The 15,218-nt window shown below is 36.0% G+C and overlaps 1 protein-coding gene across 3 annotated transcripts in view; it reads right to left on the reverse strand.

Annotated features, from left to right (window-relative positions):
* The window catches only part of CCDC192 (coiled-coil domain containing 192), a 392,505-nt gene that overhangs the window by 90,089 nt on the left and 287,198 nt on the right, over positions 1-15,218 (reverse strand). The gene's annotated exons all lie outside the window — the stretch shown is intronic.

The following is a 15,218-nucleotide window of genomic DNA, read 5'->3' on the forward strand; positions in this document are numbered from 1 at the left end:
CAGCTAGGTGGCATAGTGGATAAAGCACCCGGCCCTGGAGTCAGGAGTACCTGGGTTCAAATACAGTCTCAAACACTTAATAATTACCTAACTGTGTGGCCTTGGGCAAGCCACTTAACCTCGTTTGCCTTGCAAAAAAAAAAAAAAAAGAAAGAAAAGAAATAAGCTGGGAAAGTGAACAAACAACAAAAAAAGAACCTAACTAAAGATAAGTTCAACAGGGAAGTAATGAGTATGGAAGGGGAGTGAGGATGGGGGTGGAAAGATGGGGGGTGGGGGGTCTTTCATACAGACCCCTGGAACTTGCACTGAAAACAGATACATGACAGGGTGACTGTCATGACTCTGGGAGCAGAGTCCAACTTTAACACAAAGTTAAAAAATCAAGAAATAAGATGGGAAAGTGAACAAACAACAACAAAAAAAACTTAACTAAAGAAAGTTACTATGGTGACAAAGATTGAAATAAAACTCAGAAGACAACAAATTCTAAAGTGCTACATTAAAAATCTCAAAAGAAAAAAATGTGACTTGAACTCAGATACAAAAGGAATTCCTAGAAGAGTTCAAAAAGGATTTTAAAAATCAAATAAGAGAAGCAGAGGGAAAAGGGGAAAAGAGTCAACAACTTTGTAGAGGAGAAACAAAAAACTGAAGAAAATAACACTTTTAAAAACAAAATAGGTAAAATGGTTTTTTAAAAAGCTACAAAAATCCACTGAAGAGCACTCCTTTAAAATGTAGAATTGGCCAGATTTTTTTTTAAAAATTACAAAAATTCACTGCAGAAAATAACTCCTTAAAAAGTAGAATTGACCAAATGGAAAAGGATGTACAAAAGTTCATTAATGAAAATAATTCCTAAAAATTAGAATTGAGTAAGTAGAAGCTAATGAATCCACAAGAAACAAAGAAAAAAATTTAAAAAATGAAAAATACAACATTATATGAAATATGTCTTTAAAAAATAACTGATCTGGAAAGAGATCAAGGAGAGATAATTTAAGAATTATTGGATTAATCAAAAACCATGATCAGAAAAAAAATCTAGGTATCTTTCAAAATATTGACTAGGAAAACTACCTTGATAGTCTATGAAAACAGTGAAAAATAGAAATTGAAAGAAAACATTGATTACCTTCTATAAGAAATCCCAAAATGAAAACTCCCAAGAAGATTATAACCAAATTTCAGAGTTCCCAAGTCAAGGAGAAAATATTGCATGTAACCAGAAAGAAACAATTCAAATATCATGGATTCAGTCTGGACCACACAGGATTTAGCAGCTTCTACCTTAAAGGATCAGTGGGCTTGATATATGATATTCTGGAGGGCAAAGGAGCTAGGATTACAATCAAGAATCACTCACCCATCTGAGGCCAGATTTGGACCCAGGTGCTCCTGGCTCAAGGGCCAATGCTCTATCTGACACCCAGCCACCCCTACTACTATTATTACCATTTTATTTTATTTTGGGTCTTTTTTTTCTTTTTTTGGTTTTTGTAGGGCAGTGGGGTTGGGGTGGCTTGCATGTCACATGGCTGGGTGATTGTTGGGTGTATGGGGCTGGATATGGGCTCGAGTGCTCCTGGCTCCAGGGCTAGGGCTCTGTCCATTGCGCCACCTGGTAATTATTACTATTATTTTTTTTATTTTAATTTTTTTCTCTCCCCTTTACTTTATTGCTCAAGCGAGTCTATATTTTGTGGGGGGGGTATTCTGTTTACTCTTAAACAAGAATATTTTATTAATGTATAAAAAACATTATTTGTACAAAAAGAGAATAAATAAATATTTAAAAAAATAAAAAAAAGAATCACTTACCGAGCAAAGTTGAACATATACTTAAGAGGGAAAAAAATGAATATTTAATGAAATAGAGGACTTTCAAGAGTTCCTAATGAAAAGTCTAGAACTGAATAGAAATTTTGATTTTCAAACACAAGATTCAAGAGAAGCATAAAAAGGTAAACAAGAGGGGCAGCTAGGTGGCATAGTGGATAAAGCACCCGCCTTGGAGTCAGAAGTACCTGGGTTCAAATCAGGTCTCAGACACTTAATAACTACCTAGCTGTGTGGCCTTGGGCAAGCCACTTAACCCCATTTGCCTTGCAAAAAACCTAAAAAAAAAAAAGGTAAACAAGAAAGAAAAATCAAGAAATCCATTAATGTTAAAACTGCTTACATATTTACATGTGAAATTACTTTCAGCTCCTAAGAACTTTCTCACTATTAGGGCAGTTTGTTAGTATACATAGAGGAGATAGATCTGCATTTAAAAGGATGGACTAATAACTAAAAAAGAAAATTAAAGGATAAGAAAGAGGAATACTCTGGGAGAAAGGGAAAGGGAGATGTAAAATGGGGCAAATTAGCTCACATAAGAGAGAAATAAAAAAGAGGCATTTTACAATGGAAAGTGGGATGGAGAAACTGAAAGTGTGAACCTTATCCTCATTGGAATTGACTCAAAGTGATATTAAAATATACACTCAGTTGGTAGGATAGAACCCCTACAGTACAGATGATCAGGGAGGTATGAGTATGGAAGGGGAGCAAGGACAGGAGCATGTAAAGTGGGGCTGATAGAAGGCAGGGCACAGGGTGGCTAGGTGGCGCAGTGGATAAAGGACAGGCCTTGGAGTTAGGAGTACCTGAGTTCAAATCTAGCCTCAGACACTTAATAATTACCTAGCTGTGTGGCCTTGGGCAAGCCACTTAAGCCCATTTGCCTTTCAAAAACCTTAAAAAAAAAAAAGGCAGGGCAGACTGGGGGAGGTGTTAAACAGAAGTAATACCCTTTTGAGGATGGATAGGGGAAAAGAGGATAGAAAGGAAAGCACAGTAATCATAACTGGGAAAAAATTTACAGCAAATTTCTCTGATGAAGTTTTCATTTATTCAAATATATAGAGAACTGAGACAAATTTACAGGAATATAAGTCATTCCACAATAGATAAATGGTCAAAGCATTTGAATAGATAGCTTTCAGATGAAGAAATAAAAATTTGGCTTATATGGAAAAATGTTCTAAATTACTATTCAGTACAGAAATACAAATTAAAATAATTCTGAGGTACCACTCCATACCTATCAGATTGATTAACATGACAGAAAAGAAAAATAACAAATGTTAGAGGGAATGTGGGAAAATTGAGATACTAATGCATTATTGGTTGAGTTGTTAATTGATTTAACCATTCTAGAGAATAATTTGGAACTATGTCTAAAGGGTTATCAAAATTTACCTACCCTTTAACACAGTAATACCACTGCTCTAAAGAGATTTTTTAAAAGATGAAAAGGGATTATGTGTAGAAAACATATTTATAGAGTTCTTTTTTGCCAAGAATTGAAGATTAAAGAGATGTCCACCAATTAAGGAATGACTGAGTATGTTATAGCATTTGATCAGGATGAAAAACTATTATGCTATAAGAAATAACGAGTGGAATGACTTCAGAAAACCTGGGAAGATTTACATGAACTGATGCAAAGTGAAAAGAGAAAGCCAGAACACTGTACACAGTAACAGAAATATTGAATGATAATCAACAGTGAATGATTTTGCTTTTGGGCAACAAAGTAGTACAATGGATACCTGGAGTTAGGAAGACCTAAATTCTAATCCAGCTTCAGACATTTGACAGTTATTAGCTATGTGACCTTGAGCAAGTCACTTAATCTTGATTGTCTCTCATCTAGGGCCATCTCCTGTTGACCTGATTCATATCCAGAAGGCTTTGGAGGAGAAAGTGAGGTTGGTAACTTAGCACAGCACCCCCTCACTCAAACCTAATTCACTTGTTTGTCATGACATCACCTCCCTGATGTCATGGACTTCTTCAAGAACAAAGGACAAGCATCATCATCACCATCAACAACTCTTAGTAATACCTTAATCTAAGACAGAATGTAGCATACTTAAATAAAAAATTATTTTTCTTGTCTGGGGAGGAAAGAGGTCTAATTTTCTTTCACAACTAATATGGAAATATGATTTGCAAGATGCCATGTAAGATGGCATGTGTAAATATCAACTCAACAAGAAACCTGTGGAGAGAGGTAGGAAGAGAATTTGGAACTCAATATTTAAAAAATGACAATTGTTAAAAATTGTTTTTACATGTAATTGGGGAAATAATTTTAAAAATTAAACAATAAAAGGTGGCATCAATATTCATTAGAAAAAGAAAAATTGGTCTATAATTGTCTTTGCTTTTGCTTCCCTAGTTTAGGTATCAGAATAATGTTTTTACTATAGAAGGAATTTAGTAGAATACCTTCTTTAGGGGGCAGAGCCAAGATGGCGACAAGAAGGGATCGAGTCTTAGGCGCTCTCTGATAAAACTCATCAGCTAAGGACTCTAACTAAACTTTCAAGAGACAGAACCCACAAAGGGACCCAGTGAGGCAGTTCTCCTACTCAAGGTAACCTGGAAAAGAGCAGAAAAGCTCTGCTCCCCAGGGTCGGAGGGGCGGCCCGCCAGAGCCAAAGAACTTCAGCCTCCTGGAGGCAGCCCCAGGGTGCTAGGGGTCTCAGCTCACAGCAACGGGGGAGTCTCCTGAGCTGCACCCCAAGGAGCACTGGGCACAAAGTGGGGGAACAGGAGGGGACCTCTGCCAGAGCGAGCATATGGAGTCGAGCCCTTGGGGCACACACAGAGCAGCTTGGTCTTTCGCACAGATGAGGAAACAGAAGCAGGCAGAGCCGGTAAGCAGGAGCCCCCAGGGCATGAGCCCATTGAGCTGGGGGAGGGGATTGAAGAGAGACTGCCAAGCTTGGTTCTCAGCCCCAGGAACAGGACTCTGGGGCTCTGACCACATTCAGATCTTGATCCCAGTCTAGGCCCCACCACAGAACAGCAGGCCCCCCCCCCAACTCAGCCCTGTGGCAGAGGGAGGTGCTTATTGTCATTCACAGACCAGGAGGGAGGACAGAGCCTCACACACTGAGACCCTTGTGGGAGTGTCCCAAAAGCTCAGGAAGCACCCCAAACCAGGCCCAGGCTGGGAAAATGAGCAAGCAGAGAAACAAAAGGAAGACTATTGAGAAATATTTTGCAAATGAGCCCAAGAAGGATCAAAATACTCAATCTGAAGATAAGGAAGCAGAAGCCCCTGCATCTAAAGACTCCAAGAAAAACAGAAATTGGGCTCAGGCTATGACAGAGCTCAAAAAAGACTTTGAAAATCAAATGAGGGAGTTAGAAGAAAAACTGGGAAAAGAAAGGAGAGAGATGCAGGAAGTACATGAAAATGAAGTCAGCAGCTGAGTCAAGGAAATCCAAAAAAATGCTGAAGAAAATAGCATGCTAAAAACCAGCTTAGGTCAAATGGATAAAACAGTTCAAAAAGTTATTGAGGAGAAGAATGCTTTAAAAAGCAAAATTGGCCAGGTGGAAAAAGAGATAAGAAAACTCTCTGAGGAGAACAAATCCTTCAGACAAAGAATAGAATTCAGGGAGATTGATGAATTTACCAGAAATCAGGAATCAATACTTCAAAACCAAAAAAATGAAAAATTAGAAGAAAATGTGAAATGTCTGATTGAAAAAACAACTGACATGGAAAACAAAATTAGGAAAGATAATTTAAAAATTATTGGAATACCTGAAAGTCATGACCAGGAAAAGAGCCTTGACATCATTTTCAAAGAATTACTGCAGGAAAATTGCCCTGATATTCTAGAAGCAGAGGGCAAAATAGAAATGGAGAGAATCCACCGATCCCCCAGAGAAAGAGATCCCAAAAAACCAACCCCTAGGAATATTATAGCCAAGTTCCAGAACTCCCAAGTCAAAGAGAAAATATTACAAGCAGCCAGAAGGACACAATTCAAATATCGTGGAGCTGTAGTCAGGATCACACAGGACTTAGCAGCAACTACATTGGAAGCTAGTAGGGCTTGGAATACAATATACCAGAAGGCAAAAGAGCTTAGAATGCAGCCAAGAATGAACTACCCAGCAAGACTGAATGTCCTCTTCCAGGGAAAAAGATGGACTTTCAATGAACCAGGGGAATTTCAAATGTTCCTTTTGGAATGGCCAGAGCTGAACAGAAGATTTGATCTTCAGATACAGGACTCAGGTGAAGCATGGAGATTGGAGGAGGGGGGGGAAATATGAGGGACTTAATGTGGATGAACTGCATGTATTCCTGCATAGAAAAATGACACTGATAATACTCATATGAACCTTCTCAGTTAATAGAGCAGGTAGAGAAAGCTTTTGTAGTTGAAGCACAGGAGAAAGCTGAATTTGAAGATAAAATATGGTGTAAAAATGGAGTCAATAGGAAAAAAAAGAGAAATCGAATGGGAGAAAGAAAAAGGAGAGGGGGAATAGTCTAAGATATTTCACATAAGATTTTTTTATTACAATGAGCTATTGCAATGATATGGAAGGGCAGAGGCAAGGAGGAATGAGGGAATCTTTGCTCTCATCAGAGGTGGCTAGGAGAGGAAACAGCATATATACTCAATGGGGTATAGACATCTGGAGTAAGGGGGGGGGGGCAGGGGGAAGGGGTGGGGATGTGAGTGATGGAGGAAAGGATGGACCATGGGGGGAGAGCGGTCAGATATAACACATTTTCTTTCTTACTTCTTGCAAGGGGCTGGGATTGGATGGCTTGCCCAGGACCATGGGGCCAGGTGGATTCTGGGCCTAAGGGGTGGTATGGGGGCTCAGGGCTTCTTGGCCCCAGGACCAGGGATCTGTCTGTTGAGCCAGTCAATGACCCTACAGCAGAGTCAGAGTGAAAGGAGAGAGAAAATATAGTACATGGTAGTGGAGAAATAAGAAAGGAGGGAGTTGCGATCAGCAATGGCAAGGGTGGGAAAATATGGAAGTAACTTTTGTGATGGACTTATCATAAAGAATGAGATCCACCCATGCCAGAGTTGTTGGTGTTGGAACAAAGACTCAAGCACATTTTTTGTTATTATTATTTGGGGGAGGGTGCAGGGCAAGTGGGGCTGGATGGCCTGCCTGGGGCCACATAGCAGGGTGACCTTTGGGTATCTGGGGCCGGATTTGGATCCAGGTGCTCCTGGCTCAAGGGCCAGTGCTCTGTCTGCCACCCAGCCACCCCTACTATTATTGCTATTTTATTTTATTTTGGGTCTTTTTTTTTTCTTCTTTTTGTTTTTTTCAGGGCAGTGGGGATCCGGTGGCTTGCATGTCACATGGCTGGGTGATTATTGGGTTTACGAGGCTGGATATGGGCTCGGGTGCTCGTGGCTCCAGGGCTGGTGCTTCGTCCATTGCGCCACCTGGCCATACCTACAATTATTACTATTATTTTTTTTTAATTCTAATTTTTTTCTCTCCCCTTTACTTTTTTCTCCCAGGCAAGTCTATCTATATTCATGGGGGAAGAGGGGTATTTTGTTTACTTGCAAACAAGATATTTTATTAATGTAAAAAAAATTTGTACAAAATGAGAATAAAAAAATAAATTTAAAAATAAATAAATAAATAAAATGAAAATAAAAAAAAACAAAAACAAACAAAAAAAAGAATACCTTCTTTATCTATTTTTTTCCAAAAAGTCTATTTAATATTGAATTGTTCTTTAAATATTTGTTAGAATTCACTTATAAATACATCTAAGCTCAGGAATTTTATTTTTAAGGAGTTAACTTAGGGATTACTCAGTTTCTTTTTCAAAGATGGAATTATTTAAGTATTTTATTCCTCTTCTGTTAATCTGGTTTATTTATATTTTTTGTAAATATTTATCCATTTTGTTTAGATTTTTTTTATTGGAACATAATTGAGTAAAATAGCTTCTAATAATTGCTTTAATCTCATCTTCATTAGTGGTATATTCACCCTTTTCATTTTTATTTTTTAATCATATTAACAATGGTATATTATTGCTTTTTACTCATAAAAATCAGCTCCTAGTTTTATTTATTAGTTCAATTTATTTGCTTTTAATTTTATAAATTTATTGTATTTTAAGGGTTTCTATTTTGTTTTGAGGATTTAGTATTTGTCCTTTTTTCTAACTGCATGTCCAATTCTGTGATCTACTCTTTCTTTTCTTCTCTACTTTATTGATGTAAGCATTTAGGGATATAGATTTTCCTCTAAGCACTGCTTTGCCTGCATCCCACAAACTTTGACCTGTTATCTCATTGTTGTCATTATGTTTAATGAAATTTTTAATTGTTTCTATGATTTGCTTCTTGGCCATTTATTCTTTAAGGGTACATTATTTAGTTTCTAATTAATTTTTAATCTATGCTTTCAAGACTCTTTATAGAATGTCATCTTTATTGCATTGTGGTCTGGAAAAGGTACATTTAATATGTCTGCTTTTTGGCATTTGTTTGTGAGGTTTTTAATGCACTAATAAGTCAGTTTTTGTGAAAGTGCCATGTACAACTATATAGAAATGTTTCTGATCTCTTGTCTCTTTTAATTCACTCTCCATCATATAATCCTTCTCCATTTTTCTTAATTTCTTCTACCCCTATTTCCTTGTTGGGTAAAATAGATTTCTATACCCAAGTGAGTGTGTGTACATATCCTTCCTTCTGCAAACCAGTTTAGATGAGAGTGAGGTTCAAGCATTACCAGATGTCTCCATTTTCACCTCCACTGTAAATACTCTTCTTTGCAAGCCTTTTTTATGTGAAATAATTTCCATCATTCTTTCTCTTTCTTTTCCTTTTTCTCTCACCCTTCCATTTTTTTGTGAGATAATCCCAATGTAATATATTCACAATTGTTCTCTTTTCTATGAAGACTACCATAAGATTGATAACATTCTTAGGAGTTCCATATATCATCCATATATCATCATCCCATATATGAAGGTAAACAGTTTAAGGTCATTGTGATTTCTCTTTCCTATTTCTCTTTTTATGTTTTTCTTGAGTCTTGCATTTGAAAATCAATTTTTTTTAATTCAACTCTGGTCTTTTCTTCAGGAATACTTGAAAGTCCTTAATTTCATTAAATATCCATTCTTCCCCCTGAAGAATTATACTCAATTTTCTTGGATAGGTGATTCTTGACTGCAATCCTAGCTCTGTTACTACCCAGAATATCATATTCCAAGCTCTCTGTTTCTTTATTATGGTTATTGCTAAATCTTTTGTGTCTCTGACTGTGGGTTTGTGGTATTTGAAAGATTTCTTTCTGACTACTTGGAATATTTTATCCTTGACCTGGAAGCTCTGGAGTTTGGATATAATTTTCCTGGGAATTTTCATTTGGAAATCTTTTTTTATGAGATTGAAACTTTCTATTTCGATTTTGCCATCCAATTCTAAATATCTTGGTAGCTTTTCCTTTATGATTTCTTGAGACATGATGTCTAGAATCTTTTTTTGATCAGTGATTTCAAGGAGTCCTATAATTCTATTTTATCTGTCTTTGATTATTTCCTAATTCAATTGCTTTTCAGAAAAGATATTTCATACTTTCCCAATTTTTCTTCCTTCTGACTTTGTCTTATTATTTCCTGATGTTTCATGGAGTCATTAGCTTCTACTTTTGAAGTCTAATTTTGAAGGAATTATTTTATTCATTGAGGTTTTGTACTTCCTTTTCATTTGGTTGATTTTACAGCATCCTTTTCTTTGATTTTTGTTTGTGTTTGTGTGTGTGTGTGTGTGTGTGTGTACTTCTTTTACCAGATAGTAATTCTCTTATCATAATTTTCTTGCATTGCTTTCATTTCTTTTTCATGTTTTCCTCTATCACACAAATTTTCAAAATATTGTTTGCTCTTTCTTTAAGCTTTCTTTAGCTCTTTTAGAAGTTCTTGTTGGATTTGTGTCCAACTTGCATTTTTCTTTGAGGTTTTGCTCTCATTGGTTTCATGTTATAGTCTTCTAGATTTGTGAGGTTTCCCTGTCATCATTGTAGCTTTTTTATGGTTGGGTTCTTGTCATTGTTGTTGATGGTTGTAGTGGTAGTTCATCTTCCCAGTCCATTGCTTGACATTGAACTTCATGTTGGAATTGGGCTCTGCTTACCTTTGGGCAGAGGTTTTGGGGCATCACTATACCAAGTTTCAGGCTTTCTTTCTGACTGTTTTCATGGCTAATTCTGAGAATGTATAAGTTTCTAGTGTGATCTGGGGAGAAGAGTGGTCAGTACTCTCCTAGTCTGTGTACTGGTCCTTATCCAGGAAGGGCCCCTGATCCCTTGGCATTGCAAGCACTCTTATCCACTGTGGAACTACAACCTGAAACTGGGCACTTAATAGATGACTGAATGCTCAGCTTATTTATTGGTCTGATTGTAAGGTGGATGTTTTAGCTCATTTATGCTTATTTATTTATCTTGGTATTTTTCTCACTGTCTTAATTTCTTATTTTGTCAAATGAAAGAGTTGTACAAGATGACTTCTAAGGTCCCTTTAAGCTCTGATCTTCAATGTTCTTATCTTTTGCCTTCCTTTCCACCCTCTCTAATCTGTCTAACAGAACGAACCTTAAAGATCATTTAGTCTAACTTCTTAGTTTTTCAAATGAAGAAACCAAAGTGCTGAAAGGTGAAAATATTTGCCTAAGACAAGAGGATGGATAAAAGGTAAATCAGAACTGTACCTCTGATTCTTTTTTTTTTTTAAGGTTTTGCAACGCAACAGGGTTAAGTGTCTTGCCCAAGGCCACACAGCTAGGTAATTATTAAGTGTCTGAGGCCAGATTTGAACTCAGGTGCTCGTGATTCCAGGGCCGATGCTCTATCCACTGCCACCTAGCCACTCCTGATTCTAATGGTCAGCATTTTTTCTCTATCACATACCATCTGCTCCAGAAATAACTATTGTAGGTTTATGAATCTAAAGTTGATTTGTCATATTAGACACAGCAAATACTGCAATAAATAAAATTTAAGATATTTGATAAGCAAAATAAGAAATAAATGTAAATATTTAAGTACAGGCCATAAAAAGTAAAGGAAGTTTAGTTAATCATATTTAAAATATAATCCTATCAAGTTGATCCTATTGTCAACTATAAGTTCTCAGTTAAAAGGAAGGATAGAAATACATTGGCACACCTTCAGTGTGTGCTATAAAGCTATAAAGCTATTTTCCAGCTTTTTTCCCTAGGGGCAGAAAGAGAAGACTAAAGCTATATATGAAGCAATTTTACAGTTTCTCAGCCCCACCTCTTATAGGTGTTGGTATCACTGGCAAACAGTCAAAAAAAAGTAATGTGGGTGGAAGGGGGAAGAAAACAGAAACTTGAGATGACAAAATATGCCAATGATGAAAAATAATCCCCACATCTTGTGAAAGAGCTCCCAAGCTCAAATAACATGATTAAGAAATGATGAAGAATTTCCTCCCCTAGAATGACTTTATACTTAGAGTCTCAGAATGTTTTATGCTCAGTATTCCCACTAAAGTTTTAGGAGACTTCTGGCTGAGGAAATACAAAGCAGGTGACTAGAATTAGATTGACTCTTGTATCACAAAGCAAATGTCTGTGAAATTTAGATCCCAAGCTTCCCAAGGGCGGGAACCTTGCTTGCTTAATTCAACTCAAGTGTCTAGCCCAATTCTAAATAATTTTTATTTATACTACAGGGGACCTATTTTCCATCTTTTCATCAAATTTTCTTAGCCTTACAAAGTTTCACTTTGTCATTGCCACTATAGGAGCTCACACACATAGACATGGTAGGGATGGAGTTGGTACGCCATTGGAAAAATCTACATGGATAAAGTAAAAATGGTTATAAACCAAAAAATGATGCTGATAAAGGTTATAATAACTTTTGATGCTGGGTTAGAAAAGCAACTATCAAAAATAGCAAGAGGGAAGTATCTGATGACAAGATACTTTTTTAAAAACTGGTACATATTATTTTTCCATGAAATAAGTTTAAAAAAACCATCACCCCAGTTTTTTATCAGGGAGATGAAGAATTTTACAAATGTGCAGTAGAAATTATCACGTATAAAGTCATACATAACTTGATTCAAACAAAAAGTTTTCTGGTATTTAAGCTTTAAAAACACTGATTTTAAATCTATCTCTATTTCTGTATGTCTCTCTGTCTTTTGCTTTCTGGTTATTTCTTTCTCTTTCTCTCTGTCTATCTCTCTCTGTCTCATTCTCCTGAAGCTATGTGGCCAAGCTTGAGAATAGAGAAAAGAATATGCACCTTCCCTTTTTTTGTAGAAATAAAGAGATTATGTGTGGAATAATGCATATATGTCAGATATAGTTGAAGATGAAGGAACTAGATGGTGCCACAAACAGAATGTTAAAACCGGATTCAGATATTTACTAGCTGTATTACTTGGGCAATTCACTTAACTTCAGTCTGTTTCAGTTTCCTCAACTGTAAAATAAAGATAATAATAATAGCATCTACCTCCCAAAATTGTTACAAGGATAAAATGAAAGAATAGATATAAAATGCTTTACTAATCTTAATTTGCTTAATAATAACAAATCCTAGTTATGATTATGGAAGACAATGATAATGGTGATAGTGATGATGATGTTGAAGTGTTGGTTAATTTTCCTAAACTTTTTTTCCTCTTTTTGATTCATTGTTGTTACTACACACACACACACACACACACACACACACACACACACACACACACACACGTATATATTATGTTGAATAAGCACAGTAAAGAGACACATTAGGAAATGAAGGTGATGTAAAAATGAAAGAAAATGAAAGTTATAAATAAAAATATGATTTAATAATAGCTAGTATTTATATAGAACTTTAAAGGTTTAGAAAGTACTTTACAAATATCTAATTTTATCCTCATATCAACTTTGGGAGGCAGTTGTTAATGTCATCTCTATTTTATATATAAGGCAACTGAAATGACTTGCCCACTACCACACAGCCAGTAAATACCTGAGCCTGGATTTGAACTTAAGTTTTCCTTAGGTTCAGTATCTTAGCTACTCTTCTACCTAGCTGAAATTTAACTATTATAAAAAATTCTTCAGAAGTTGTCATTATTTAGGAACAAGGAAACACCAAATTTTTTTCCCATTCTTCACAAAAAAGATCATTATGATTTTACAAATCTTAAATGATGCCAGAGTTTTAAATGAAAATACTGATTATCACTTTTATTTAGTGGGTTTTAGAACATGACAGAATATGAAGTCAAAACTTGATATTTAATCAAACATTCCTAAATCAACCACTCATAATTTCCCATCAATCTTCAATCCATCCAGTATCTGAAGACTGGACTCAACTGAATTCACTTTAATGTATTATAGAAAGTTTAAGTCATCAATGCTGGAATCCAGATCGAAATAATTTTTTTTCTTGAATTTTACTGTTTCAAGGCTGTGTGATTTTGTGTTGCAGATCACAATGACTCTCTGCTCTTGGTCTGAATTGCTATGATTGAAAAAAATTCATGATTCTGTGGTCAACCTTTAAGGAGATGAATCTCTCTAAATACAGTTAAACTGGTTCTCAAATAAGTTACAGTCTGCCACTCATAAATATTAAAACAAGAAATAGTAGCCTTCCATGACTACTATCCATTCTTGGGAAATAAAGACAACTTTGTAGGATGGCTCATCAGATACTTCAAATTCATTTCTCATATCTGTTCAGTTACGCATGGATTTTTAGTCTTTTCAGCCACAGAATTTTCCTGACAGAGTTTACCCCTTACCCTGAGAAGTTGTAGCAGAAATCAGTTTCTGGTATCTCCAGATTAGAGACTGGGGCTGGAAATAGTCATTTCACAGGGTCTCTGCTCAGGGAACTACACTTGAAAAAGGTACTTGGAGAAAAATTTCAAATTTGTCTTAGAAAATACACATTTCTATTGCTAGGTGCATATAGGCACTAAGGCTGCAGAGGAAGAAGGAGAGAAATCCCACCTCTATTTACTGGAAATTCAGTGGAGAACTACAATGGGCTATGTCACAACAAAGAGTCCACCTATAAAAAGAAGTTCCTTTTCTTGTCCACAAAGTTAGCAGCTTTTCCTAATATAATTGCCAGTCATTCCTCTCTAGTTACAGGGACCAGAAGGATCAATGGGGGCTACTGGTCATTAACATACATTAGCAAAGTTCCAGAGCTTTTGGTACACAGTAAGGGACCAGTTTGCATGGTTAGCCTCATAACTTTTTTGTTGTATTTATCATATATTTTCAGACTCCCCTGATGAAATCTAGCAGCATCAGCCTTCTTGCTGTTCCTCACTCGTGATATACCTCTTCAATGAATCTTTCCAAGGCCTGGAATGTTCTCACTCCTCATCTATACCTCATGGCCTCCTTCAAAACTCACCCTAAATTCCACTTTTCTACTGAGGCTTTCTATCTCTCCCATTAGAGAATCAAGTCCTTCAGATCAAGAACTTTTTTTTCCCTTTCTTAATATTCTTTATATTCTCTGCTTAGCACAGTATCTGGCATATAACAAGCCCCTAATAAATGATTGATTCTGTTCCATTATCATAATTTGTTGAGCCATTCTCAAATTATTGCACACATAAGCTATTATCAGTGTTCTGATGATACTAATAGAGGAGCTATTTTGGCACAGATAGATCTCCCCCCACTCTTTTTTTATGACTTTTAGAAATAAAGTCCTAGTAATGGGATGATCTAAATTATATATGCATACATATATATATACACATATATATATAATACAGAGAGAGAGCTATAGAGAGATATAATCAGTTTTTTCTTTTACAGTATTATGCCATACAATACTATAAAATATTTGCACCAGTCTACAATTCCACCAACAAAATAACAGAGTGCCAGTAACCCAATCTGAATTTCCCTTACATTCTCTTCATCCCACTTAGGTTTCTCACTTGCATTTCTCATGGACCCCTGAGATTAAAAGTCTTCCACATACTCCTCCTAACCTTATTCTCTCTTTTTTTTCAGTTTTAATAAAGATTTGTTTCATTATTGGTGGGTAGTGTCATATAGCAATTAAACACATTTATATAATGTACAGGTGACTACACTACTGCAGCACTGGTAACAAGATAGAAAATCAATTTAACTAGAAACTATTTACTATTTAAAATACAGTTCTTTTTTTGGATCATCCCTTGTTTAGATCATCACTTTTAGTATTAAAAAAAAAACCTGCTGGTTACATTGGAAACATACCAAAATCTTCTGCTAGCTATCCCTTACCTACAGGTTTCTTTAATCATACTGAGCCTAAAACTCTAAGACAAGCCCAAGTTTGTGACCTCCAGCATT

Source organism: Macrotis lagotis, chromosome X (assembly GCF_037893015.1).
Source record: "Macrotis lagotis isolate mMagLag1 chromosome X, bilby.v1.9.chrom.fasta, whole genome shotgun sequence".
Taxonomy (NCBI): domain Eukaryota; kingdom Metazoa; phylum Chordata; class Mammalia; order Peramelemorphia; family Peramelidae; genus Macrotis; species Macrotis lagotis.